Below are 27,975 nucleotides of genomic sequence, written 5' to 3'. Positions count from 1 at the left end.
AACAAGTCCTTCTATTGAATGACAACATATTTAAAATATTATGTGCATCCAACCTTCAAGGCATCTTAATTATTTGGAGAGGGCTCAGAGAAAAGTAACGAGGATGCGTTTAGAATGTGTGTTTCCTGTTCCAAATTACAAAGACCAACTTTCAAACTCAACTTTCATTGGGGGTTACGGTCTTTTAAAATCTAAGCGAAGTTGAGTGACTTAGACAATGAACATACAACTAAGAGAATACAGAGTGCATAATTAACAAATGTTATACAAGGCTGCAGGAGAGAATAGATAAAGCCTGAAAATATTGAAAACACAGCATTGAAAAGCAGAACGTTAATGTTTGCAAAGTTTCTCTTATGTCAGAAGAGAAGTATTTATCTCCTCACAATACTAGATGTGTGGAACAATTTCCAGGCAAAATTAATTCAGGTTAAGACATACACATGGATTAAATGTCTGATTATTATTGGGATTAACAATTATAGGAATGCATAGAAATTTACAGCACGTGAGAGCACTCAGCCCTTTGTGCATGCGCTGGTTCTTCGTTACAGCATTCCAAAACTAATCCCAATGTCCTTCTCTCTCCCCAAACCCCTAAAACTTTCACTACTTCAAGTATTTGTCCAACTTTCTCTCAAAAGTACAATGATCTCTGACTCCATATTGCATGTTCCAATACATATTTCAAAGGCCAGAATATTCCTGTTGGTATGCGGGGGCAGGCCACGCATGCCGACGTGTAAAATGACGCGTGGTGACATCGGGCGAGTGTCTCAACGTCACCGCGTGCCATCACGATATTTAGGTGGGCGGGTGCGCGATGCTTTCGGATGCATGCCCGCCATTAATTAATCAGCCAGTTAAGGCCCTTGAGGCAGCAATTGACTACAATTTTTCGGGGCCCGTGCGATCTTCAGGACATCGCACGGGTGCAACGGGCAGGTGGGTGGGAGACATTTATATAAACCTCATCTACAGGTGAGATAAGAGGAGTGAGTAGGGCCACGAATGTTATCTGTCAGGTATTTAATAGTGAAAGTTACTGATACTTGCCTGTGTGAGCAGGAATACTTCAAAACTCATACCCGCTACTTGGACAGGAGTAAAAGCCTTCAGGTAAAGATCATTTTTGGGGCGTGCAGCTTTCAGGAAGCCTTCCTTTAGCCTGGGAATAGGAGTTGTGCTCTCCACTGAAGGCACCTCCCCTTAGGAGGAATGGAAGACCAAAAGAGGGAAGGAGGCCAGGAGTCCACATTCAGCCTTCAGGGGAGCCACCTTTGGGAGGAGAGGCACAGGCACAAGGGGCGCAGGACCAACAAGAAGTCCAAGGCAGAAGGGGCCACAGAAGACGCCACTATCCTGCTGCCAGGGTATACAGGCGGCGAAGCAGCTACCTCAATATGTCTAAGGTGCAGTGCCGAAGGAGGCTCCGTCTCTCAAGGGATAGGCCCTGAGATCTCCACAAACAGTGTGGGTGGGCACCCCATGCCAGTGGCACTAAAGGTCACAGCTGCCCTTAACTTCTATGCCTCGGGCTCTTTCCAGGCGTTGGTTGGTGACCTTTGCCGAGTCTCCCAATCAGCTGTCCACACTTGTGTCAAGCAGGTGACAGACAATCTGTTCAGGCGTGCATTGACTTTCATCCACTACCGCTGGGACAAGGCCAGTCAGGCAGAACGAGCCAGAGGTTTCGCAGCGATTGCTGGCTTCCCCCTCATCCAGGGTGCAATAGACTGCACACATGTGACCATCAAGGCGCCAGCAGGTGAGCCTGGTGCCTTCATCAACAGGAAGTGCTTCCACTCCATGAACGTGCAGATAGTGTGTGATCACAAGCTACAGATTCTGCAAGTCTGTGCAAGGTACCCAAGCAGCTCCCACGACGCTTACATACTCAGACACTCCCAGGTGTTGAGGCTTTTCAGTGCTCCAGCCCAGCTGGGTGCATGGCTGCTGGGTGACAAGGGCTATCCCTTCAAAGGAGGCTAATGACGCCTCTCCACCATCCAAGGACAAAGGCTGAGCAGCGGTACAATAGGAGCCATGCCTCCACTGGGGCTGTGGTGGAGAGAACCATTGGTCTTCTCATGATGCGCTTCCGATGCCTGGGCCAATCAGGGGGTACACTCCAATACCCCCAAGATCGTGTGTTGCTGATAGTGGTTGCATGCTGCACTCTTCACTCCTGCTCCACCGCTGACCAGAAGATTTGAGGCAATATTTTCCATCTCTGATGTGATCTAGGTGAATCTATAATGTATGTTCTCTATGGTTTTAATATCCTTTCTGTAATGAAAACCAAAAACTCCATACAACACTCTTAACATTTAGCTTAATCAATAACTTTTGTGAGTTTATCTCTTTATTATCTCTTTACACTTGCAAAAAATAGGTTAGATTTTTGGGCTCAGTGGTGCCCATTATTTGAATGGTGAAATAATGGCTGTTAAGGCGCAGCTGATGGTAAATGCTGAGTTGTTCAAATCCCAAAGAAAAACTTGAAACAACTGTCACAATTTGTTTTGCAATTTGTACAAATTTTGAGATGTGTGCCTTTAATTCAATACTAATAAGACTACCAAGTCTTATAGGTTTTTACAAAACTGGGTTAAACATTTATTAATAGAAGAAATGACTTTAAATATATACATAGATCTACAAATTACTACAATGATAACTTCTAAATCCCCTACTTAATCTGACTCCCTGTTACATTTAAGGCAACTGTAAGGCACATATTTTTAAAAGACCCAGGCAAAGAAACATGATATCCTGAACCAGTCGAATTTAAAGTGACTTTTCTTAACTTCAGTTCTTTGAAAACAGCAGCTTGAGGCATAGATGCTGAAGGCATTTCACACTTGTTAGTTCTTCAAATACCTACCCTTACATGCAGCCTTTGCTCCATTATACATATTTTCCCCTTTGAATGCAAATTCCCATTGTTTCACTATATCTTTGGACTTTACCTTTCTGATCATAAACATTTAGCATAGTACCCATTTTACCAGCAATCTTTGGGAAAAATAACACACTGTTTCTAAACTTCACCTGACTAGGTAACACATTTCACTCCCTCTTTTGAAAACAATCTCGTCTGGTTTATTCAAATTGTAAATGTTCCCTTTACTGCTGTGTTACCTACTGAACATTTCAACCCTAGCTTCTCTTCTAACACATCAAAGCCTTCAGGCCAGCTGCCTTTAACCCATTAAGTCACTCACACACACACACACTCATATATAGGCACAGATACCTCTATTTTACAATAAATTCCAATAACATTATTATATCTTCCTGCCATGATGAAAGCATTAGTGTGTCCACAGCTAATGTCCACCTGAAATATGCAAATCAGGCAGACCATGACAAATTTTGAGCCAGCATTGTCATTTTAAAGTTCAACTCTTCAGCCAATGCTCTCTCTTAACCATACTCAACAGAATACACGTTAAGAGGCAGGAAGGACCCCATCCCCAGTGTTATATGATGGAATCATGAACTACATACATGTGAGATTCCGGTTGACTTCTTCTGGCTGTTGGTATGATTCTAAAAACATTTGGTGCTTTCCATAGTTATTTTAAGTTGCAGGAGTTTACAGTGAATGGTATGGTCAGCATTGAAGGACTTTTTCCTGACTTAAAGGCTTCTTCACAAGCCAGTTGGTGTCAAAACTGGGTGCACTAGTAAGCCTTTCCAGCAGAATAAAACATGACTGAGAGAATGAGCAGAGACCATACTGAGCAGGGCAACTGTTATAACAGGGAGGAAGAAAAGGAGGAGCAGCACAAGGAAGAGAAAGAGGAGGAGGTGGAAGGAGTAACAACTTAGATAGCCCCCTTCTACCCGGGCTATATGTGAAGAACTACTTCGAGTAACATACCGATAAACACAAATATAAAAGCAAAATACTGCAATTGCTGGAGATCTGATATAAAAACAGAAAGAGCTGGGAAAACTCAGCAGGTCAGGCACCATCTGTGGAGAGAGAAACAGAGTTAATGTTTCAAATCCAGTATGACTCTTCTTCAGAATTTCCCGCTCTCCAACAGTCCCACACTTCTTACTTTCTCACTGTCACTGGCAATTGCATTGTCTTTTTGGCCAGAATGAAAAAGTAAAAGCCACCACAAAATAAACATTTCAAACTAAATTTACAAATGAAATCATGCCACATTGCATACAAACATCCTTGTGCATTCTATTGCTTCTCTGTGTGACTACACAGTGTTATCCTGCATCACGGGTGCTGGAAAACTGTTGATTTTCAGTGCCAGAGACTTCCGATGACCTTGGAGGACAACCACAAGCTGTTCTTTACCTACCAGGCCTAGCTTCAACCTGCACTGGCAGAGTGGCAAGAGCAGGAGCACGAATGCTATCATCCAGAGAGGGGACAGCAGGTTCATAATCCAAGAGGCTGGTGCTATTCAGTCAGGATCAGAAATCCAAATAATGTGTTGGAAGATAGATGATGGATTGCTATGACATCCTGCAAGCTCCTTTGAACACTGGCATCCATAGCCATGATGGCAGCAGTCTGATGTTGCATGACTTCAGTCTGAGCTTCCATTGTTAGTACTCAGACTTTGATGGAAGTTTCTTGTGCTGCAATGGAAGTTGAGACATTGGCCATTAGATGCTGCATCATGGCTAGGTCCATAAGTCTGTAAATGGAGTTGCCATGGTACAAAGCATGGGCTCTAAACTTTATGCAAACCCTTGTGCCAAATCGGCTCTATGCTCCTCCGTGCTCCCCTACATTGACAGCAGGCTTTCTGGCAGGCTTCACCATATGCCAAGCATTTCATTGTGCATGCCCATCATCCTTCTTCTGTAGGTTGCCCCATCAAAGTCTTCTGCAGTAGAATTCGTGTGCAACCCCACCCTCCAGCAAGCTGGTACCTGTGGGTTAGGCTTTATGCAGCTTGTCAGGCAAGCCCAGCGATGAGGTGGGAGCTTGTTGCTGAGGGCAGGGGCTGTCTTTAAATGGGGGTGGCCCTTGCCACAGAAGGGCCCCTCCTTCCCTGAGCCTGGCTGGTAATTAGCCCTTAATTGGCCACTTAAGGCCCTCAACTGGTCTCTAATCTAGAAAACCATTCACAGCCTTCCCGACCCATGACTGAATCGCAAGAAGTTGGGAAGGTGATGGGCACTTCATCCTCTGCCTTCCCTCCCGATTCTACAGTGCAACCACTTCCCGTCTGCTCCCCACCATCACCACACACATCTCCCAGCCCACTCCTGTGGGCTGGATTAAATTCCGCCCATCATCGGCAGATCCTGCTTTAATGTCATCCTCTAAATTATGTAGTGTTAGTATCTGAGCTGAAGAGAGTGTGTCTTCATCATCATTGTCTTCCTATAATGCAGTTCTCCTTTAAGTGGTGCAGGCTCACTTTAAGCAATGCAGGCTAGCTTTAAGTGGTGTTTTGAAGTGATATTTTGGGTGCCCAGAGATGCCTGTAGTCAATGAAAGTGCAGCTAGCATTTGCTGCATGCAGCAATTATTCAAACAAGCAAGCCACATGAATTTGGTGTGCTGCCTATATTTCAACTGGTTGTAGATTTATCACACATCGCAATCCCAATGCCCATTTTGGGGGCTGTATTGAATATGATGCTATTAGTGACCACAAGCTAGCAGAGGGTAAGATACTTTGAGGTTTTTCTTTGATTACTCTTGGGGGTGAGATGCAGTATTGCAGCAAGGAAAATGGAGAAGAAGGTTTGTGCAATGACACAACCTTGTTTGACCCCCAGTCTTCATGGAGATAGGGTGGTTCCATTGGTGAAAATCATAACTTGCATGTCATCATGGAGTAGGTGGAAGATGTTGGCAAATTTCTGAGGGCAGCCAAATTTGAGGAGGATACTCCATAAGCCTTCGTGATTGACAGAGTCACAGGCTTTTGTGAAGTTGAAAAAGGCCATGTACAGCAGTTGCTACTGTTCCTTGCAACTTTCTTGAATCTGCTGTACAGTGAAGATCATTTCTGTGGTGCCTCTCAAAGGGCAAAAAACACACTGCAACTTTGCAAGCTGCTTTTCAATCACTGGGAGTAGATGACTGAGGAGGATCCTTGTAATAATCTTCCCTGTAGCTGACAGCAAGGAGACTCCTCTGTAGTTACCTCAATCGGACTTGTCTCCCTTCTTGAATATAGTCAAGATCTCCTGGCATGCACTCCTATTCCCAGATGTGCAGCAGTGCCAGGGGTCTATCTCCTCTGTATTTCAGAATTTTGGCAGGGATTCCATCAGTTCCAGCAGCCTTGTTATTTTTCAGCTGTTGAATTGCTTTTTCAACTTCGCTCAGGATAGGGGTAGTGCTGAGGCTGAGCTGATGGGATAGATGTAAATAGGATGTTTCCCCTGGTGGGCCTAGAACCAGGGGACACAGTCTCAGAATATTGGGAAGTCCATTTAGGACTGAGAGGAGGTGAAATTTCTTCACTCAGGGGGAGGTGAATCTTTGGAATTCTCTACCCCAGAGGTCTGTGAAAGTTCAATCATTGAGCATGTTCAACACTGAAATTGATAGGTTTCTGGATGCTAATGACATCAAGGGATATGGGGATAGTGTAGGAAAGTGGCATTGAGGTAGATGATTAGCCATGAACTAATTGAATGGCAGAGGAGGCTTGACAGGCCAAATGGCCTACTCCTGTTCCTATGTTCCTATTGATGAATGGTGTTGAGGACATACAAATCGAAGACAGAGTCTCGGTTGAGGAGTTCTTCAAAACATTCTTTTCAGTAAGCACTGACTGCCTACTATCCTTAAAGAGCTCCCCTCCAAGCTTGGCACGTTATGGGGTGGGCCCTTGAGTACTTCTTCCATAGATTGTCTTGACAGTGCTGAAGGAACTGCATATGTCATTGATGTCTGCAAGTTGGTGGATCTCCTGCACTCTTTCTATCCACCATTCGTTCTCTATGTTGCAGGTTTTGTGCTGTACCACTGTCTTCAGCTACCTGTAGGACTGCTGCTTTTCTCTTGAGATGTGGTGAATTTTCCAGTTAATCAAATCTCTGTGCTTAGGCTTTATTAGGTCCTGTATCTCTTGGTCATTTATGTCAAACCAGTCATGATGTTTCCTGGTTAAAAAAAACCAAAGACATCTTCACAGGTGCTTGTTATGGTGGACTTTAGTGTTGACCAGGCACTATGGACACACCGTAGCTTCTGGTGCCTGGAGACTGAGAGGTTGGTAGTGAGGTGCTGGCTGAGAAGGGCTACCTTCGTGGGATCTTTAAGTCCTTTGATGTTAATTTTCTTGTGGCATTGCTTCTGTTGTCTCCACTGTTTGGGAGCCAGGCTGATGGAGATGGTAGATTAGATCAGCTAGTGATCAGTAACATCACAAACCAACATGTCCAGCATCACTCAGCTGGTGGTGGGGGGTGAATGTCACTTGTATGCCTGACACCAGACTCCTGAAGCAACTGTCTTACCTGGAACACGATCGTGGAAGGATATTCCCAGGAGGAAAGCATAAATGCTTTAGAAATGTTTTCAAAGTATCCCTAAAGAGATCAAACATCCCTGTTGACACATGAGAGTCCCTGGCTTGTGACCGACCAAAATAGAGGTTTATTAGGGAAGGCGCAAAACACATCGAGAGACTTCATCAGAAGCACGCAGCAGCAAAGTCGAGAGATCGAAAAGAACACACAAACCTCCAAACACCTCATCTGTCCAATCCTTAAAGCTCCACCTGTGGCAGAGTCTGCAGATCGTGCATTTAACTTACCAGCCATCGCAGAACCCACTGAACCAGAGTGGAAGCATGTCATCTGCAATCCCAAGGAATTGTCTAAAAAGGAAAATGGGGATTCTTGGAGGTCACTGAGAAGCTTTTTTAGAATAAGCACAAGGGCAGAAAAATTTAAATAAGTGAATTAAGAGCAGATTTTGAGAAAAACTCTACTCAAAGGGTGACTACTGCTTATTTTAATCTATGATGCAAGGCAGCTGGAAAGATGCTGGAAAGATGCTGAATGAGTTCAAAATAAAGTTTGACTCTATTTTGGTGAGTTGGAATACTCAAGGATAAAGATAGAAGTCAGTTGGAATACTCAAGAGATGAGTTTTGATTGATTGAAAGGCATTCTCCTGTTCTTGATTTTTTCTTGTATTTTAGTATTTCTTCAGAACTTTAGGAGTGGCAGAATCCATGACTGAGTAGATTGTCTATAGTTTGTGGAAGCAGTGCTATCAGTGGGATGAATGGTCTTTCTTCATTCTTTGCTTTCTTACATTCTCAACAGGATAATAAAGGGTAGTAAGATAAAAGTAAGTAAGTAAGATAAAAGTAAGATAAAAATATGATGGCAGCTCCTGAATTTACCCTTTTAGAACTAACTATCACAATCATTGCAGTAAAATGAAAAACAGATTCCAAATCACTGATTTGTTGAAGTAAATGAACGTATGTTACAGGGAATTGAATACGCCATTGTTTTATGTTATGTGCTCCCCCTCCGCTACTGCTACAAAATCAAGTGGTGAGACTTTCTTCCTGTTTTTACCCACTGAGTGACTCGTACTAATAATGAGCAACTATCCAAGTGCCTGAGGCATGAATTAGATCCCATGCAACTCAAACTAAGTATTAGTTCAGATAGTTTAGTTTGCAGAAACTCGGATTGACATAGCATTGACAAAATGCTTTCAATCATGCTTTGACCAGGCTAGGGACATCTGGAGCCTACAGTCAGAGTCATGGAATACTGAATATATTCTTTAAAACTTCTCAAATATTTTAAGCATAGGTTGTCAAATGGGATTCCATAGAAGATACCTTGAGATTCATGAGATCAGCTGAGTTCTGTCCATTTAGGGCTGTCTCAAGAGTTCTGCATTTATTTGTTTTCTGTGCTTGCTTAGCTCCCGAGTATTGATACATGTTTTTCTTTTGGGTAGCTAATACTGTCTTTGATAAGAAGTTCAGAAAAAGGTTGGTTGGAGCGTATTTACTGGTAAAGGGGTCCCACCTGTATGTCAGTTGCTTGCACAGTTTTCCCAGAGTTGTGTCAATAAGTGGAGATGGTTGTCAGTATTTGTGGTCCTTCCTGACAGAAAAGTTTGAAGGCCACTAGCTTATAGTTTGCAAAGAATGAATACTAATTATGAATATTTTAAAGCTAAAACACATTACAAGGCTTCCACTAAGCTGGCAAATGCCTTTCATCATTTGGTAGCACAGAACTTGAGTTTTTTTATTTGTTCATGGGATATGGTTGTCACTGGCTAGGCCAGCAGTTATTGCCCATCCCTAATTGCCCTTGTTCACAGGGCATTTAAAAATCAACCACATTGCTGTGGGTCTGGAATCACATGTAGGCTATACCAGGTAAGGACAGCAGATTTCCTTCCCTAAAGGACATCAGTGAACCAGGTTGGTTTTTATGGCAATGGTTTCATGATCATCATCAGACTTTTAATTCCAGATTTATTTTTATTAAATTCAAATTTCACCATCTGTAATGATGGGACTTGAACCCAGGTCCTCAGAGCATTACCCTGAGTCTCTGGGTTACCAGTCCAGTGACAATACTACCATGCCATCGCATCCCCTGTATTGCTGAGAAAAGAGTCATGTCTAAGTTTTTCATCTTGCGCTCATCGGGACACTTGCAAGAATACCAATATAAGGGGGAAAGGGAAAATAACAATTTATATTGTATGTAAAGAGAATGTTGATTGGTTTTGGCAAATGGCGTTGCCATGGAGAATGCACCACTGATGTGACTGACAGTTAACTGCCAAGCATTGTTTGAAATTTAAGCCAGGCAGCTTGGCCCTGATTGGTCAAAGCATTGACCTGAGGATTGGGTCAGCTAATGGCTGTCACTTATTTTGTTAGCTGAAACAGGCACAATGTGTGTACACGTTCTTTCTGTCTGAAAAGAACAGGGCCCTGTGTATTAATATACGTAGCTTCCAGTATACACAAGTGTACCACATTGCGAGCCTGACTGACAATCTTAAATTGTTTATTAGCGTAATTCTTAGCACATTGAGGATTATTAAGGAAATGTTGTCAAATTGAGGAATCACATCTAATATTGGACACTGTGTTTTGAGTTTTGCAAGCATGGGTTGGTTGGGTGTGGACTGTACCCTGCCCATTGCGAACTGCAGCTGGGACATGCTGTTTGATATGATCTGCCAGTCTTTGGGATGTACGGCCAATATACCTAGCATCACACTGGCACTGAAATTCATATACCACATTACTCGTTTGTGTGATAGGCAGAACGTCTTTTTGGTTTGATGGCAGCATCCTGTTAATGGCAAATACCACTCTTGTTGCTACAGCAGCGTGAAACAGCTAGCTTCGCCTGTTGCTCAAACTTTTGAGATACCTTGCCCTACCAGGGTAATCTGAGGTAGAATGGGCATTTTTCAGGGCTGAATGTGACGGCCTTAGGCCTGTTCATGAGTCAGCATGAAATTTCCCTACATGCCTTAATGGGCTTCAACCTGCACTCAAATTCACCTATAAAATGGAGCATTCAAATGAACTCCCCTACCTTGATATACTGGTTGAGAAATTGGCCAGGGGATTCTCTACTACAGTATACCACATGCCTACCTTCACTGGTGAATATACACATGGGGATTCTTACAGTTCCACCCATTTTAAGATTGGTCTTATCGGCAACCTTGTAAATAGGGCCGAGCCATTTGCTCACCATGCAAACTTGATGCTGAAGGGGAGCACAGCAAAGCATCCTGCAGGATAATAGTTACCCTGATCAGATCATTTCACGCTGTATATCACAGAAACTCATGAACAGGTTTAAGGCTGTCACTTTTGGCCCTGAAAAATGCCCATTCTACCTCAGATTACTCCGGAAGGGCAAGGTATCTCAAAAATTTGAGCAACAGGTGAAGCTAGTTGTTTCACATTGCTACTATGCAGCAACAAGAGCGGTATTCACCACTAACAGGGCGCTGCCATCAAGCCAAAAAGACGTTCTGCCTATCAAACAAACAAATAATGTGGTGTATGAATTTCAGTGCCAGTGTGATGCTAGGTGTGTAGGCCGTATGTCCCAGAGACTGACAGGTTATATCAAACAGCATGTCTCAGCCGCTCTTTGCAACAGACAGGTTAGAGACCGTACCCAACTAGCTCATGCTTGCAAAACTCAAAACACAGTGTCCAACATTAGATGTAATTCCACAACTTGATGTTTGCTAAATAATCCTCAATGTGCTAAGAATTGTGCTGACAACCAATTTAAGATTGTCAGTCAGGCTTGCAATGTAATGCATTTGCAGGTACTGGAAGCTACATATATTAATGCACAAGGTCCTGTTCTTTGCAGACAGAAAGACCATGTACATACATTGTGCCTGTTTCAGCTAATCAAAATAAGTGACAGCCATTAGCTGACTCATTCCTCAGGGCAATCCCTTGACCAATCAGGGTCAAGCTGCCTGGTTTAAATTTCAAACAATGCTTGGCAGTTAACTGTCAGTCACCATCAATGGTGCATTCCCCTTTGCAAAGCCACTTGCCAACCAATCAGCACTCTCTTCAAATACAGTATAAATTGTTGTTTTCCCCCTTATATTGGTATTCTTGTGTTCTGAAGATTGCAAGACAAAAAGCTTAGGCATGTCTCTCTTTTCAGCAATAGGCAATGACCTTTGTTGATCTGAGCAATACGTTTGAACAAAATGCCAATTTTGATCCTTAATCTGCACTGAGTTAGATAATCTCAGACATGAAGGTGGTGCTACCTGGCTTGGTTGAGGGAAGGGGAGGAGGGAAATAGTGTCAGCCATAGCTCAGCAGTAGCACTTCATGCATCCAAGTCAGAAAGCTGTAGGTTCAAGTCACCACTTAGAGACTTGAACATATAATCTAGGTTGACACTACAGTGCAGTACTGAGGGAGCACTGCACTGCCAGCAATACCATCTATCAGATAAGACATTAATCTAAGGCCCTGTATTCCCGCTCAGTTGAATGTTAAAGATCTCACAGCACAGCACTAAACATTCATTCCCTCTGCCACCAGCAGACAGTGGCAGCAGTGTGTACTGTCTACAAGGTGCACTGCAGGAACTCAACAAGGCTCCTCTGACAGCAACCTCTACAATCTAGAAGGACAAGGGCAGCAGATGCATGGCACCACCATCACTTGCAAATTCTCTTCCAAGCTACACAGGATCCTGACTTGGAACTATATTGCCGTTCCTTTACTGTTGTAGGATCAAAATCCTGGAACTGCCTTTATAACAGCACTGTGGGTATACCTACATCAACTAGATCCAGTCCTCATAACCTATCATGGCTAAATCAATTCCTATTCGACATTACCTTACAGGGAGACACATTTTTCAGCAAGGGTAAGGTGAAGTGAAAACCTTGACCTACTGACAGAGGTTGATCCTCACCCCATCCTTGGCCAACAGACTCTGAGACCAGTTGCAAAAGTTATGGCTTAGTATGCCATAAAAAAACCTCATAAGCATCCCCCCCCCACCCCCAAAGGTTATGCCTTGTTAAACAGTGATCTCTTCCTTGTTTATCATTCAAGGCAAAAATGACCATATTCATCATCTGGAGTGTTTAGTAGTGATCCGGTAGGTAGGTAGGCGATTGCTAAGGCTGATCTGTACCCAGAAGATTCTGCTGCAAACAGGACAGGATACCACAGATGATTGAATTTTGGATGAGTTGCTCAGAATTTTCTCTCCTTGCATTTTCTCTCTGCCTCTGACTTGTGCTTGGTTTCTAAGGAAGATACTATTTTTATGTGGTTGCGCCAGGTTCAGCAATCCTAGGGGAGCTTCTCCCAGAACCTGAAATCAATATCAAAACTGTTAAGTGAAGCCCTCAGAGTGTCCTTGTAGCATTTCCTTTGACTGCACCCTAGACTTAAGCTCTCCATAGAAGATTCACTTTGGTAAGCGAGTGTCAGGCATTCTGGTTACATGACCAGCCCAACTCAGTTGTGATTCAATACGTTATGGTTGCTTGGCATGGCAGCTCAATGAGCACCTCTGTGTCTGGTATTTTGTCCTGTCATCTGACTTACAGAAGCTTCCAAAGGCAGCTCATGTGAAAGTGGTTGTGTTTCTTGGCATGATTCTGGCACAAAGTCTAAGTCTCGCATCCGTAGAGCAGAGTGGCAGGATTATTGCTTTATAGAACAGTGACATTAGAGCATAAGGAGGTAAATTCTTATCCGTTCAGTGATTTCTAAAGATTTCTATCTGTGGAGACTTCAACAGCACACCCTGTGGAAGAGCAGTCAACTATGTAGCTACCAGAACATGACTAAACTCTCCAGATGATGGACATGGTCATCTTTGCCTTGAAGGACAAACAAGAATGAGATCACTATTTAACAAGGCATAACTTTTTGGGGGGCTTATAAGGCTTTTTTAATGGTATGCTAAGCCATAACTATTGATAAGAAAAATCTATCAATTGTAGTTTTGAAAATTTCAACTGACATAGCTTTAACCAGTTTCTGGGGAAAAGAGGTCCAGATTTCTGCGAATTTTATTTTTAGGTATAGGCTCCCTTGTTCTGGATTCCCTTACAAATTGATAAATGGCCATATTCTTCACTCAAAAATTGGGTCTCCTTTCAGCTGTTTGCTTGATATATTTATTTAAAAATTAATGGCCACATGTGAGTGAGTTGCCCTGATCATTCATGGTCTTCCACACCATTGTGCTTAGGGAAGACACTACCAACAAATGGTTAGCATGATAATGAGATAGCAAGGAGAATTCCAGGCTCTGCGGTCTCATTTTTCTCCCCCTGAAGGTGCCCATTTTGAGAAATGCCAGAGGAAATGGACGTTGGCCTTGTATCTGGTCCCTCTCAGACTGAAGAATCTGAGGGAGCAAGGGACAAAGAAAGCAAGGTCTCAAAAGGTAAGTAGGGCCTTTTTTCATGTTCCCTATTGTTTGTTGAGCCTTGAGGTCTCCTGATTGCTGTTTTTGGTTTTTACTTACCTTTTGATATCCTCCATGGTTGGTGGTCCTTTCTGCTGCTACTGGCCTCTCACAGAGCAAAGTTTTCTGTGGCTAGTGTCCAGGCATGGAGACGTGCTGAAAATAAAAAATGCTGAAAATCCATAGCCATTCCAGATTCCAACTTAGCGTTGAAGTTTCCAAGGTGGACTTTTGGGTGGGCAAAGCCTCTGCCTGTCTCAAACGTGGTCATCAGTATAGGGCAAAGGGACCCTGAACACTAGAGTTCTAGTGTCCTCAGTCTTCAGTAGAAACGGTTGGAGTAAGTATGCCCTGCGAGACCATCGGCTGCTCTGGCTTGGATGTGCGAACTGCCTGGGGTCCACGTGTCCTTACACCCAAAATGTGCTTCTTAGTGGTTCAGGTACCCACCATTGACTGCCACAAAATTTGGTGGATTTGAGGACGGAGCATCTTAGCATTTATTTTTAGATGCTCTGCCATATGGAATTTTAGTGGATTTTTATTAAGTGGATTTTTCAAGACAATCTTAAAAAATGTGAAATTAAATTTAAGAAAAAAAATCAAATCTTGCTCCATAAACCAAATGTTTTACTGATTGCAAGCTTTTCAAGGCTTTAATATTTCTGTAATGGCAGTTTCAGCAGCACAATTATAGTTTCATTTCACAGAATCACAGAATTTTAACAGCACAAAAGGCCATTCGGACTATCGTGTCTGCACCGGCTCCCCAAATGAGTATTATGATCGAGTACTATTGCCCTGCCTTTTCCCCATACCTCTGCACGTTGTTTCTGTTCAAATCATCATCTAATGCCCTCTTGAATGCCTCGATTGAACCTGTCTCCACCACAATTCCAGGCAGTGCATTCCAGACCCGAACCACTCATTATGTGAAAAAGTTTTTTCTCACGTCACATTTACTTCTTTTGAAAATCACTTTAAATCTGTGCCCTCTCACTCTTGATCCTTTCACGATTCTTTCAAGTTGAGCTTTTCTTTAAAAAATTTAAAGTGACAGTCTCATTTTGAAACTCATATTCAAACCATTAGAAAGAATTATGGGGTTCAGTTCAATAGAGAAGAAAATGAGGCTGGGTGTAAAGCAAGTATCCAATTCACAATTACCCAATTCCATTCCTTATGACTATCTCAACAAAAAGAAATATATTATGCACTGTGGAACGCGGGTTTGTGGACAGTTGGCACTTCTGTATAAGGAGGAGAAATGGAAATTAGAGGCTCCTGACTTTTGTAATATGGTGTGCAAGGAGGATGTTGAGTCAGGGCTCAACCTGGGCATAACAACACATGTGCAGTGACAGTGTGTGCTCCTATAAGAAATCTGTGACTAGCCAATCTTTTGTGTAGTACGGCTGGATTCTACATTTGCACAGCAAGGTCAAAAACCACATACAGTGCCAAATTTGAGATAGTAAACTGCACACAAGACTGGAATGGAAGAGTGACATTGTGTGTACAGCTGCAGAAGCTGGCAGTTGCTATCATTTTTATTGCTCAGGCATCTTCCTCACATTTATCCTTGTGTTCACAGCTAGGCTTAATTGACCTTGGCTTGGCTCAGAGGTAACACTGTTGTCACTGTGTCAGTTAAAAGCTCACTCCAAGAATTAAATACTGACACTTCAATGACACATTAAACAGAGGCCCCATCTGTCCACTTAGGCGGATGCAAAAGATTAGTTCAAACAGTTTAGATCAGTTCAAACAGAGGAGCAGAAAGTTCCCCATAGCAACATTTAACCCTTAATCTAACACCATCAAAGCAAATTAACTGATCATTCATCTCATTGCCCTTGTGGGAACTTGCTGTGCACAAATTAGATGCTGCCTTTACCTATGTCATAACTGACTTCAAAAGCAATCCATTGACAATAAAGTCCTTTCAGATGTCTTGTGGATGTGAAAGGCATTACATAAATGCAAGCTGGTTCTGTCAAAAAATAGTAAGCAAAACCAAGTTTCTGAGTTGCAACATGAATCGTAATTAAATGCTGAATGAAGCCAGGGGATCAACCCTGGTTCAATGAGGAATGTAGGTGAGCATTCAAGGAGCTGTATCAGGTATGCTTTTATATGGGGTGCCAATCTGATGAAGCTACAACACTGGATTACATGCATGCTAAACAGTGGAACAGGTAGATAATCCCACAATAAATCAGATCTAAGCTCTGCAGTAAGTCTAGTTGTGAATGGTGATGGACAATTAAACAACTAATCTGAGAAGGAAGTTCCATAAACATCCCCATTCTCAATGATGGGGAAAGCCCAGCACCTCATTGCAAAAGGCAAGGCTGAAGCATTTGCAAACTGGCTGAAGTGCCAACTGGTTCATCCATCTCAGCCTCCTCCTGAGATACCCAGCATCACAGCCAATTTGATTCATTCCACGTGATATCGAGAAATAGCTGAAAACATGGATACAGCAAAGACTATAGATCCTGGTTGTAGAATGGGAGAACAAAAACAAAAATTGCTGGAAGAACTCAGCAGATCTGACAGAGAAAGGCAGAGTTAACGTTTCGAGTCCATATCGGAGTTGAAACGTTAATTCTGTCTTTCTCTCCACAGATGATGCTGGACTTGCTGAGTCTTTCCAGCAATTTTTGTTTTTGTTTCAGATTTCCAGCATCCGCAGTATTTTGCTTTTATGTAGTATGGGAGACTTAAAACGTAAAAACATTAGTGGGGTTTGTATATAGACCCCCAAACTGTAGTGGTGATGTTGGGAATGGCATTAAACAGGAAATTACAGACGCATGTAATAAAGGAACATCTGTAATTATGGATGACTTTAATATGCATATAGATTGGGCAAATCAAATTAGTAACAATACCGTAGAGGAGGAATTCCTGGAGTGTATACGAGATGTTTTTCTGGACCAATACATTGAGGAACCAATGAGAGAACAGGCCATCCTCGACTAGGTATTGTGTAATGAGAAAGGAATAATTGGCAATCTAATTGTGCAAGGCCCCTTGGGGATGAGTGACCATAATATGATAGAATTCTTCATCAAGATGGAGAAAGCCACTCATCCAGTATGTACCATGGGCAGACCTCAGAAGCCATGTGGAGATGAAAGAAAAATAAACTTCTAATAATATAATACAGCTCTCACTCCTACATACTTAATAGTGGAAAAAAACTCCCATTCAAGGAACCCATTCAAAGCTTTTTAAGTCTCCTCAGGTGGTTAATCTCTTATAAAAACAAACAAACTTCTTTTCAGACCCCACATCAAAGAAAGCTAATCCTTTAAATGTCTATTTAAACTGTCATTCAAACTGTGAACTCAGGACTGCCTGTTCAGCTAATTTGTAGCTTCTGAAACTCAGCCAAGCACCATAATGACATAATAATAACCCTTGGGGAAATATTAACAAAAACCTCTGTTGAAACTGTACGACTAGATAGTGTTGTCCAGAGAGATTTTTTTAAAGCCTCACTAACAGATTCAGCGTGATCTATTTCATTTAAAGAGTGAGCAATTTAAAAAATTCAGATCATGACACTTAAAGAGGTCTTACCCACTCTTCAAGCACGTTCTCCATAAAGTGAGACTCTCAGACTGCATGTTACGACCCTTGCAAGAGCCAAAATGGGGTCTGTTTGAACTCAGCACTAACTTCAAATGGCCCTGCTGAGTTTGGGTTTCCCTCCTCTGTGATTCATGCCTGCCCCATGTTGGCAAAAAATTGAGCTGCCAGAAATAGGGGCAGGTTTTCCACCTCAGTCCCCCTCACCATTTTTAAAGGTATGTGCGGAGTCTTCCCGAAACTATGAAAATTTGTCCCTATATGCTGAATGAAGTGAAAGGAATTTGAACAATTGGAATTCTATACAACAGGTATTTTCTTACTCAAATATTTGTCCAGTTTCTTTTTAATCTACACAGCATTTGTTAGCTTATTTTTATATCTTCCACTGCTAGAAGGAACAATATCTAACTCCTGGGCCAGAATTTTATGCTCCCTTCCACCAGTGGGTTCTGAGGGGATTGGGGGGGGGGGGGCGGGCGGGCGGGGGGGTGGGGGGGGGGGGGGGGGGCGTGTAGCGTTAAATTGAATGGATGGGATTCCCTCTGGGTTCCCGTCAACCCCAACCTGATAGCGATTTTATGGTGGGGCTGTCAGGGCCTCAGACAGGAAGTCCACCCTTGCCCCGATTACAGCCATTAAGTGGCCCAGGGCGTTTTCCCATCCAACCTCAATTTTTAGGCTGGTGGGCGTATGGCAGCTCAATGGAGGAAGGCCGGAAATAAACTGAGTTTGATCTCAATGGGAAGTGGGGGAGTGCCTCCATCAGATGGCCCCTTCCGACTGGGGGAACCCTTCCCTCAGAGCCTGGTGACCTCTGGCCCTCACTTCCCACCCAGCCTATTCCCGAGACCCCGATTGACCCCCTGGCAAACCCTCTAAATGTTGCCTAACCTTCCCACCTGGTACCCCTGCCACTTACCTGTCCTCTGTGTCCCGGGACTTAGTTCTAAGCAGCTCCCTCCGGCCTGGAAAGCGGCTGGCTAATATGATTGGCCAGCCTGCTCTCTGGGATTTTACCTTTACTCGGAAGGAAGTCCCACCTTAGGCCAATCAATGCTCATTAGAGTGTAAATTGGCATCAGGGCTGCTGGAGTAGGCGAGGATATGTTCCTCAGAAGGCAGGGGCCAAGCTCCCGCCATCCTGAAAGTTGAGGTTTCATTGGCACTTTCCCTTTTTTTGGATTCATTGCCTGTAACTCTCCAATCCCAATTTAAGCTAAATGTGCATTTAAAAATGCCTTTCATTTTAAAGACATGAATTCTGGCTCCTCTCAATCCTTTGCATATAGGACATCCTGTCATGTTGAAAAACTTTTCTGGAATGTTTTCTTTAAAGTTCAGTACCTACAGACTACTTTAAAATGGAGAATTTGATTGATGCCAAAAAAATGATATGGGCGAAGAGCAGGCAAGTGGGATTAGGTTGACTCATCAAGAAAAAACACTAGTGAAATTTGATAGGTCAAATGGTCTATTTATATACTGTAATCTCCTCCAGCAGGACAACATTCTGAGACATCTGTCCATCTAATTCTGGCTTGTGCAGCATCCCCAATTTTGATCGTTCCACCATTGGTGGCATGCCTTCTGCTGTCTAGGCCCTAAACTCTGGAATTCCCTCCCTAAATCTCTGGCCCTCTACCTTTTTTAATTTCTTTAAGATGCTCTTTAAAACCTGCTGCTTTTATTAAGATTTTGGCCATCTGCCCTAATATCTCCTCATGTGGCTCGGTGTCAAATCTTTCTTTATAATGCTTCTGTGAGATGTCTTGGAATATTTTATTATAATAAAGGTGAAATTTATCTGCATTTTGTTGTTGTAACATTCCATTCTTTTCAACAATGTAAACAAAATTCAACTCCCCACAACCTAAGAGTTTTACTATTCTAAACCATCCTAATTGTTCTTGGTAGCTTCTGCAATGCCCTAACATCTCCCAATGATTTTCCCTCCATGATCACTCGGTTATCTTCAGTACCCGTCAAACAGATCATCTAGTCATTACCATATTGCTGCTTGTGCGAGCGCACTGTGCACAAATTGGCTGTCATGCTTCCTACATTAGAATACTGACTACACTTCAAAAGTATTTCATCTGCTGTTAAGAACTTTGAGATGTCCCATGTTGTGAAAAGTCTATATAAATGCAAGTCATTTTTAACTCCAGAATTACCCCTTTAAAGCTCTCTAAATCGGCATCTTCCAATCTCTTTCAAAAACTTCCCCTAAACCATTTCTGTCAACTGTCCAATTTTTTCCATTTTCCTCTCATGCAGTGTTAACTGTGTTGCCTCCACTCTATAAAGAATACTTCAGATGTTTTTCAGTACTTAGGTGGTATCTCTCTCATCACAGAGTCAAAAGGTGATTCACAGAGTCAAAAGCTGATATCTCAGAATGTTGCCATTTCAACACACCACCCTGCTCTCATGCCCACATGTCCGTCCTTGGCCTGTAGCAATGGTCCAGTGAAGCTCAATGCAAACTGGAGGAGCAGTACCTCATGTTCCGATTAGGCACTTTACAGTCTTCCGGACTTAACATGGAGTTCAACAACTTCAAACCAGGAACTCTCTCCTCCATCCTCACCCCTTTTTGATCCCCTTTTTTCAATATTTTTTTTTTCCCCACTTATTTTTATTTTTAAAAAAAATTTATTTCCATTTTTATCCATTGTTTTATCCCCAGCTTTTAGCCTATTTTCAATTTTTTCCCACCACCATACCCTTCCCCTACCCCACCCCCACTAGGGCCATCTGTCACTTGTTGATGTTGTTCTTTCCTGAGCGCTCACCCTGGTCTGGCCATTATCATATTCTGCTTTCCACTCTTAATGTCACCATTAGCACCTCCTTTAGCCAGTATCGCCACTATTAACACCCCTTTGACCTTTTGTTTATGACATCTTTTGCAATCTCTCCTTTGCCTCCACCTATCACTGGCCTTCTATCCAGCTTCACCTGTTCCACCCCCCTGAAACAGTATATACTTCACCATATTTCTACTTCCCTCTAGCTCTGAAGAAGAGTCATACGGACTTGAAACATTAACTCTGTCTTTCTCTCCACAGATGCTGTCAGACCTGCTGAGTTTTTCCGGTATTTTTGTTTTTATTTCAGATTTCAAGCATCCACAGTATTTTGCCTTTATCCTAGATTAGGGTTACTGTGCATGTATGTGAATTCACAGAGTGTAGTAAATAAGACTGGTGAGTTACAGGCGCAGATTGCCATGTGGAAATATGAAGTTGTGGCAATAACAGAGACCTGGTCCAAAGAAGGACAGGCCTGGGTGTTAAATATTCCTAGATACAAAGTGTTCAGGAAAGATCGGGAAGGAAGAAAAGGGGGAGGGGTGGTGGTATTGATTAAGGAAAACATTTCAGTCCTGGAGAAAGAGGATATCCCAGAGGGATCAAGGACAGAATCTATTTGGCGAGTGTTTAGGAACAAGGGAGAAAAGGTAGGATGTAGATATGGTAGTCCAGGAGGAACACTGCAAGATATTGGACGGGATAGTCCGATAAAGAGAGAGGAAGTACTCGAAGGGTTGAAATCCTTGAAAGTTGATAAGTCGCCAGGGCCAGATGGATTGTTTCCAAGGCTGCTGAAGGACATCAGGGAGGAGATAGCAGATGCTCTGAGGATGATTTTCCAATCTTCACTAGATACAGGGGAGGTACCGGAGGACTGGAGAAATGCAAATGTAGTTCCATTGTTTAAAAAGGGATCAAAGGAAATGCCAAACAATTATAGGCCAGTTAGTCTTACATCGGTGGTGAGCAAATTAGTAGAATCAATCCTGAGAGATAGGATTAACTGTCATGTGGAAAGGCATGGACTAGTCAGGGATGGTCTTGTTAAAGGAAGGTCTTGCCTCACAAATTTGATTGAATTCTTTGAGGGAGTGACAAGAAGAGTTGATGAAGGTAGTGCAGTGGATGTTGTGTACATGGATTTTAGCAAGGCATTTGACAAGGTCCCACATGACAGATTGGACAGGAAAGTAAAAGCCCATGGGATTCAGGGTATTTTGGCAAACTGGATAAAAGATTGGCTTTATAACAGGAAAAAAAGGGTAATGGTAGATGGATTCCCTTGCGAATGGAAAGGTGTCTCAAGTGGTTTTCCACAGGGTTCGGTGTTGGGACCCTTGCTGTTTGTGTTATATATTAATGATTTGGACCTGAACGTGGGGGCGTGATTGGGAAATTTGCAGATGACACAAAGATTGGTCGAGTAGTGGATAGTGTCAAGGATAACCATAATCTGCAAAACGATATAGATGGGTTGGTGGAGTGGGCGGTAAAGTGGCAGATGGATTTTAACATAGAGAAGTGTGAGGTCATACATTTAGGGAGGTCAGACAGTTACAGGGATTACAAAATAAATGGGAATATACTAAGAGGGGTAGATGAAGTGAGAGATCTTGGCATACAAGTACACTGGTCCCTGAAGGCAGCAGTTCAAGTAGACAAGATTGTAAAGAAGGCATATGGAATGTTCTCCTTCATTGGCAGAGGTATAGAATATAAAAGTAAGGATATACTGTTGGAATTATACAAAATACTCATGAGGCCACAACTGGAGTATTGTGTGCAGTTCTGGTCACCACATTGCAGGAAGGATGTAATAGCTGTGGAGAGAGTGCGGAGGAGGTTTACAAGAATGTTGCCAGGGTTAGAAAAGTGTAGCTATGAGGAGAGATTGGATAGGTTGGGGTTATTTTCCTTAGAACAAAGAAGGCTGAGAGGTGACTTGATTGAGGTGTACAAAATTATGAGGAGAATAGAGTGGACAGGATAAAATTGTTTCCCTTGGTGGAGAATTCTAGAACCAGGGGACATAGATTCAAGATAAGTGGCAGGTGTAGGGGGAACATGAGGAAGAACTTTTTTACACAGAGGGTAGTGGGTGTCTGGAATTCGCTGCCCAAGTTAGTGGTAGGGGCAGAAACTTTAAACTCTTTTAAAAAATACCTGGATCTGCACCTAAAGTGCTGTAAAGCTGCAGGGCTATGGGCTGGGTGCAGGAAGGTGGGATTAGAAAGGGCAGCTGGGTGTCCTCGGGCTGGCATGGACAAGATGGGCTGAATGGCCTCCTGTGCTGTAACTTTTCTATGGTTCTAATTGCTTGGTGTAGTCTATAGGCCACCAACCAGTGGGAAGAATGTAGATTAACAAATTTGCAAGGAAATTACAGAGAGGTATAAAAATTATAGAGTAGTTATAATGATGGACTTTAATTATCCAAATATAGGGCGGAATCTTCCGTTCTGGAGTCTACGTCCGGTGACAGGCGACAAAATCAGCGTGAGTCCTGCTGGGTGGCAGGATGGCTGAACACATGTGATCTTCTGCTGTTCAGCTCTTTAATTATGCATCAACGAGGAGCTCAGTGAATCTCACGGCGGGGCAGGCAGCAAGTTGCCAGCCCTACCGTTATCTCATGGGGTCCAAGGTCCTGGCACCATATCTAAATGGCACCTGGACAGCCATTCATTCAGTGCAGGCTAGGAGCTCCGTATTATTCCTCCAGAGTCCTTGCTGCCTGTACTGGAGAAGCTAGCAGATGTGTGCAACCACATCCCAGGACATATGAAGGCGTGTACAGCATTGACTTTCACTCATTTCTAGATAAGAACACCACCTGCAATACATTCATGGTTAGGCCAACGGTCACTGTTGCAGTGGACCATGTTCGCCAGCCTCTTGACCTTCTTGAGACCCTACTACCTCTTGCTGCTCAGACCCTGGCTCCACCTGGCCCTGTGCCAACCTATGATGGACCTTCCTTCTCCTCATCTAGATGAGAGCCATCACCAAGGCAGCCTGCATCATTAATGCCTCAGTGGATCTGTGAACGAATGGCAGTGATAAATTTAGTGAGCATGTCCTTTACAGGTTTCCCTCCAGCTCAAAGCCAGCAAGCCAGTGCTAAGCCCTTCGTCTGACCTCCATCTAGACATGGCACCCCCACCCCACCCCTTCCAGGTGGAGGACATGCTGGAGGACCAGAGATGGGTGTTCCTCCCATTCATAAATGACTATGCATGGAGACATTGCTCTTCGACAAGAGTGATGACAGTCATGTGTAAGAAGCCTCCCTGATACTATTCTGGTTGTCTCCACTGCCCTCAAGACTCTATAGAGCCATTGCCATTGCCTAGGTAGCATAGAAAGATTAACCACATAAGCCCTTATCAGCCATGACCATTTGCCTGGGAGGATGGAGGTTTGGAGTCGCTAGATGCCTGCCATCCACCAGCCGTGCCGCTTATAGGCATCCACCTCCCTCCCTGCCTCTGACTGCAGGAGATGGCAAATGGCACAGGATAAATGGCAGCTCCACACCTTGCTGGGATCTCAATGTTATGAGACCCATGAGTTGGGAACAAAACTGCTGCCATCTGGGCTTCACCATATAGAGGTCAACACAACTGAGCATGGTTGACATCCAGTTGTGCCTCATAATTATTAGGGTATCCCTTTTGTCAGCCACTTGAGCTGACTTGGAACTCCGCACACCCGAAAAGACCCTCCTCCCACTCCAAAGAATCTCACTTACTCACTGACTGCATGGTCAAGGTCAGATTTGAAAAATGCTGTGCGTCACATTTCAGACTCAGTCCATCACCTTCTACCCTTCCCCTGTTACCACCAACATCCCCCTATCACCCTTGACCCACCCAATATCACCATTTCTCTCCCCTTCGTCACCCTTGATCCCCCTTGCCCCCATTCCCCTGGACCCTATCATGATCCAGCTCCACATGCCTTCCCTCCCCTCAGAGCCGATACCCGTTACCGTCCCCATGCCCACTCTGATCCTGTCCCTTCCCATTATCCGAGCCATTTGTCTAGTCCCCCTCCATGATCCTTTCCTCCCTAAGAGGCTTTCACCTACCAAACTCTCACCCCAGACCTGCCACCCTACCACATCTCCCTGCCCCCTCTGACTGTAACTCCTATCATCAGTACCCTGAATTGACCTTCCAGGACCCTACCATTGATACCACTGATCCCCGTCCTCTAAGAAACTCTCCCCCCACTTCCCTGGACAATCTCTACACCCCACCTTCCCTGGAGACTCCCCCCCCCGTCCCTTCCCTGGACAATTTCCCCCTACTATCAACCCCCTTCCCTGTTTAGCTTACCTCCTGTGTCCAGCCTTGGTGCAGCTTTTGCTACGGGCACTTGGTATGATTGAAGTTATGTGAGGTCCTCAAAGAGGCGAAAGTTGTAAAAGAGGTAAAGCTTGCCAGGTGCACACAACTTATATACAGTCATAAAAACGAACATTCTAAATTCTCGCTGGCTGGGAACTTAATTTGGATGGTAAATTTAATTCCAAGGAGATGGCCTTTTAATGAGCATGCATGAGATGCTAATGTATGCAAATGGAGTTCCCAACATTGTTCATCAGGAAGCTTGACCTGCCTTAAAAGGCAGGAGAACAAAATTCAAACAGTTTATCCCACTGTCAGGAAACAGATTTTTTTGCCTCCCGCCAAATTAAGTGTTCCTGCCTACCACGATTCCCACTGCTGGCAGGACCAGAAGATCCCACCCATAGACTATGACAGCAGTAGTGCAAAGAGAGGGGAAAGAGTTCCTAAAGTGTGTTCAGGATAATTTTACAACAGAATGTTTCCAGTCCAATGACAAAAGGAGGCACTGCTAGACCCTGATTCTTGGGAATGAGGTGGGCCAAGTGGATCAAGCATCAGTCGGAGAACATTTAGGGGACAGGGATCATTGTATTATAAAGTTCAGGTTGGCTATGGAAAAAGACAAAGAGCAATCTAGAGCAAGAATTAACTGGGGAAAACCAACTTCAATGGGGTAAGAATGGATCTGGGCAGAATAAATTGGAATCAAAGGTTGGCAGGAAAAACAGAAGCTGAACAATGGGCTACCTTCAAAGAAGAGATAGTTCGGACACAGTCAAAATATTTTCCCTCGGAAAGGAGAGGTAGGGCAAATAAATCCAGAGCTCCCTGGATGCCAACGGTGATAGAGATTAAGATAAAGAAGAAAATGTGTGCTTATGACAGATGTCAGGTAGAAAATATAATTGAGAACCAGGATGAATATAGAATGTTCAGAGAAAAGGTGAAAAAGCAAACAAGAAAAGCAAAAAGGGAGTACGAACAGATGACTGGCAGACAACATTTTAGGGAATCCCAAAGAATTCTATATGCATATAAATGGTAAGAATAGGAGTGGGGCTGATTAGGGACAAAAAGGGGATTTACACATGGAGGCAGAGGGCATAGTTGAGGTATTAAATGAACAGTTTGCATCTGTCTTTACTAAGGAAGAAGATGCCACCCAGGCCATGATGAAGGAGGATATAATTAAGACACCAGAAGGGTTTAAAATTGATAAGGAGGAGGTATTGGATAGGCTGTCTGTACTTAAACTTGATAAGGCACCAGGACCACGTGAAATGCATCCAAGCATACCGAGGGAAGTGAGAGTGGAAGTTGCAGAGGCGCTGGCCTTATTATTGTCTTCCTTAGACTCAGGGGGTGCCAGAGGACTGGAAAATTGCAAGCATTTCTTGTTCAAAATCATCACTCTTGTTCAAAAAAGGGTGTAAAGCTAAGCCCAGCAATTACAGGCTAGTCAGTTTAACTTCGGTGCTGGGGAAACTTCTAGAAACAATAACTTGGGACAAAATTAATAGTCATATGGACTATTGCAGATTAATTGAGGAGAGCGAGCATGGATTTCTTAAGGCAAAATCGTGTTTATCTAATTTGCTGGAGTTTTTTCAAGAAGTCACAGAGACGGTTGATGAGAGCAATGCTATTGATGTGGCGTATATGGACTTCCAAAAGGCATCGTGGAGGGGGACTAGACAAATGGCTCGGATAATGGGAAGGGACAGGATCAGGGTGGGCGTGGGGACGGTAACGGGTATCGGCTCTGAGGGGAGGGAAGGCATGTGGAGCTGGATCATGATAGGGTCCAGGGGAATGGGGGCAGGGGGGATCAAGGGTGACAAAGGGGAGGGAAATGGTGATATTGGGTGGGTCAAGAGTGATAGGGGGATGTTGGTGGTAACAGGGGAAGGGTAGAAGGTGATGGACTGAGTCTGAAATGTGTCGCACTGTATTTGTTGTGAGCAAAGTTATAGCTCATGGAATAAAAGGGACAGTAGCAACTTGGATATGAAATTGGCTAAATGACAGGAAATAGAGAGTAGTAGTTAATGATTGTTTTTCGGGCTGGAGGAAGGTTTGTAGTGGAGTTCCCCAGGGGTCAGAGTTGGGACCCTTGCTTCTCCTGACATATATTAATGACCTAAAAATTGGCATACAGGGCACAATTTCAAAATTTAGGCAATATGAAATTTGGAAACAGTGTGATCTGTAAGGAGGATAGTGCAGAACTTCAAAAGGACATAGACAAGTTGGTGGAATAGGCAGACAGGTGGCAAATAAAATTCAATGGGGAGAACTGTGAAGTGATTCATTTTGGTAGAGAGAACATAAAGCGAGGCAATATAAAATAATGGGTACAACTCTAAAGGGGATGCAGGAGCAGAGGGACCTGGTTGTATATGTGCATAGTCATTGAAGGCAGCAGGGCTTGTTGAGAACACAATGAATAAAGTATAAGTTATTCTAAATTTTACTAATAGGGCCATAGAGTACAAGAGCAAGGAGGCTATGCTGTACTTGTATAAGACACTAGTTTGGCCTCAGCTGGAGTGCTGCATCCAGATCTGGCGCCACACTTCAGGAAGGATGTATAGGAATTGGAGAGAATGAAGGCAAGATTCACAAGCATTACTTCAGGGATTAGGAACTTCAGGTATCAAGATAGATTGGAGAAGTTGGGACTGTTTTCCTTGGAGAAAAGAAGGCTGAGAGGAGATTTGATAAAGGAATTCAAAATCAGGAGGGATCTGGACAAAGTTGATAGGGAGAAACTGTTCCCACTCCTGAAATCATCGAGAATGAGAGGGCACACATTTAAGTAAAAGAAACAAAAGCAATATGAGAAACAGGTTTTTCACGCAGCAAGTTATTAAGGTCTGGAATGCACTGCCTGAGAGTGTGGTGGAGGCAGGTTGAACTGAAGCATTCAAAAGGGAATTCGGCTGTTTTCTGAAAAGGAAGAATGTACAGGGTGTGGAGCAAAGGTGAGAGAATAGCACTAAATGAATTGCTCATTCTGAGAGCCAAATGGCACCTTCTGTGCTGTAACAATTCTGTGAAATTCTCTGTGAAATTCTGAGATCTTCCTCTGCACATCACAGCTGGCATGTTTGCCTACACAACAACAATTCGCCTACATTTCAAGAGTATTTTATTTAGTATAAAGTGGTTTGGTCTGTATTCAGGATGTAAAAAGCATATAATTGCAAGTTCTTTATTTATCATAGAAAAAGATGTTGCCATCTTTGTTGTAGATGCAC

General features: G+C 43.3%; 1 protein-coding gene across 1 annotated transcript in view; it reads left to right on the top strand.

The window, feature by feature from the left end:
* asip1 (agouti signaling protein 1) overlaps positions 1-27,975 on the top strand; it is a 90,210-nt gene that overhangs the window by 44,131 nt on the left and 18,104 nt on the right. The window lies entirely within an intron of this gene.

Source organism: Carcharodon carcharias, chromosome 14 (assembly GCF_017639515.1).
Source record: "Carcharodon carcharias isolate sCarCar2 chromosome 14, sCarCar2.pri, whole genome shotgun sequence".
NCBI classification, from domain to species: domain Eukaryota; kingdom Metazoa; phylum Chordata; class Chondrichthyes; order Lamniformes; family Lamnidae; genus Carcharodon; species Carcharodon carcharias.
This window is presented reverse-complemented; position numbering and strand designations above follow the sequence as displayed.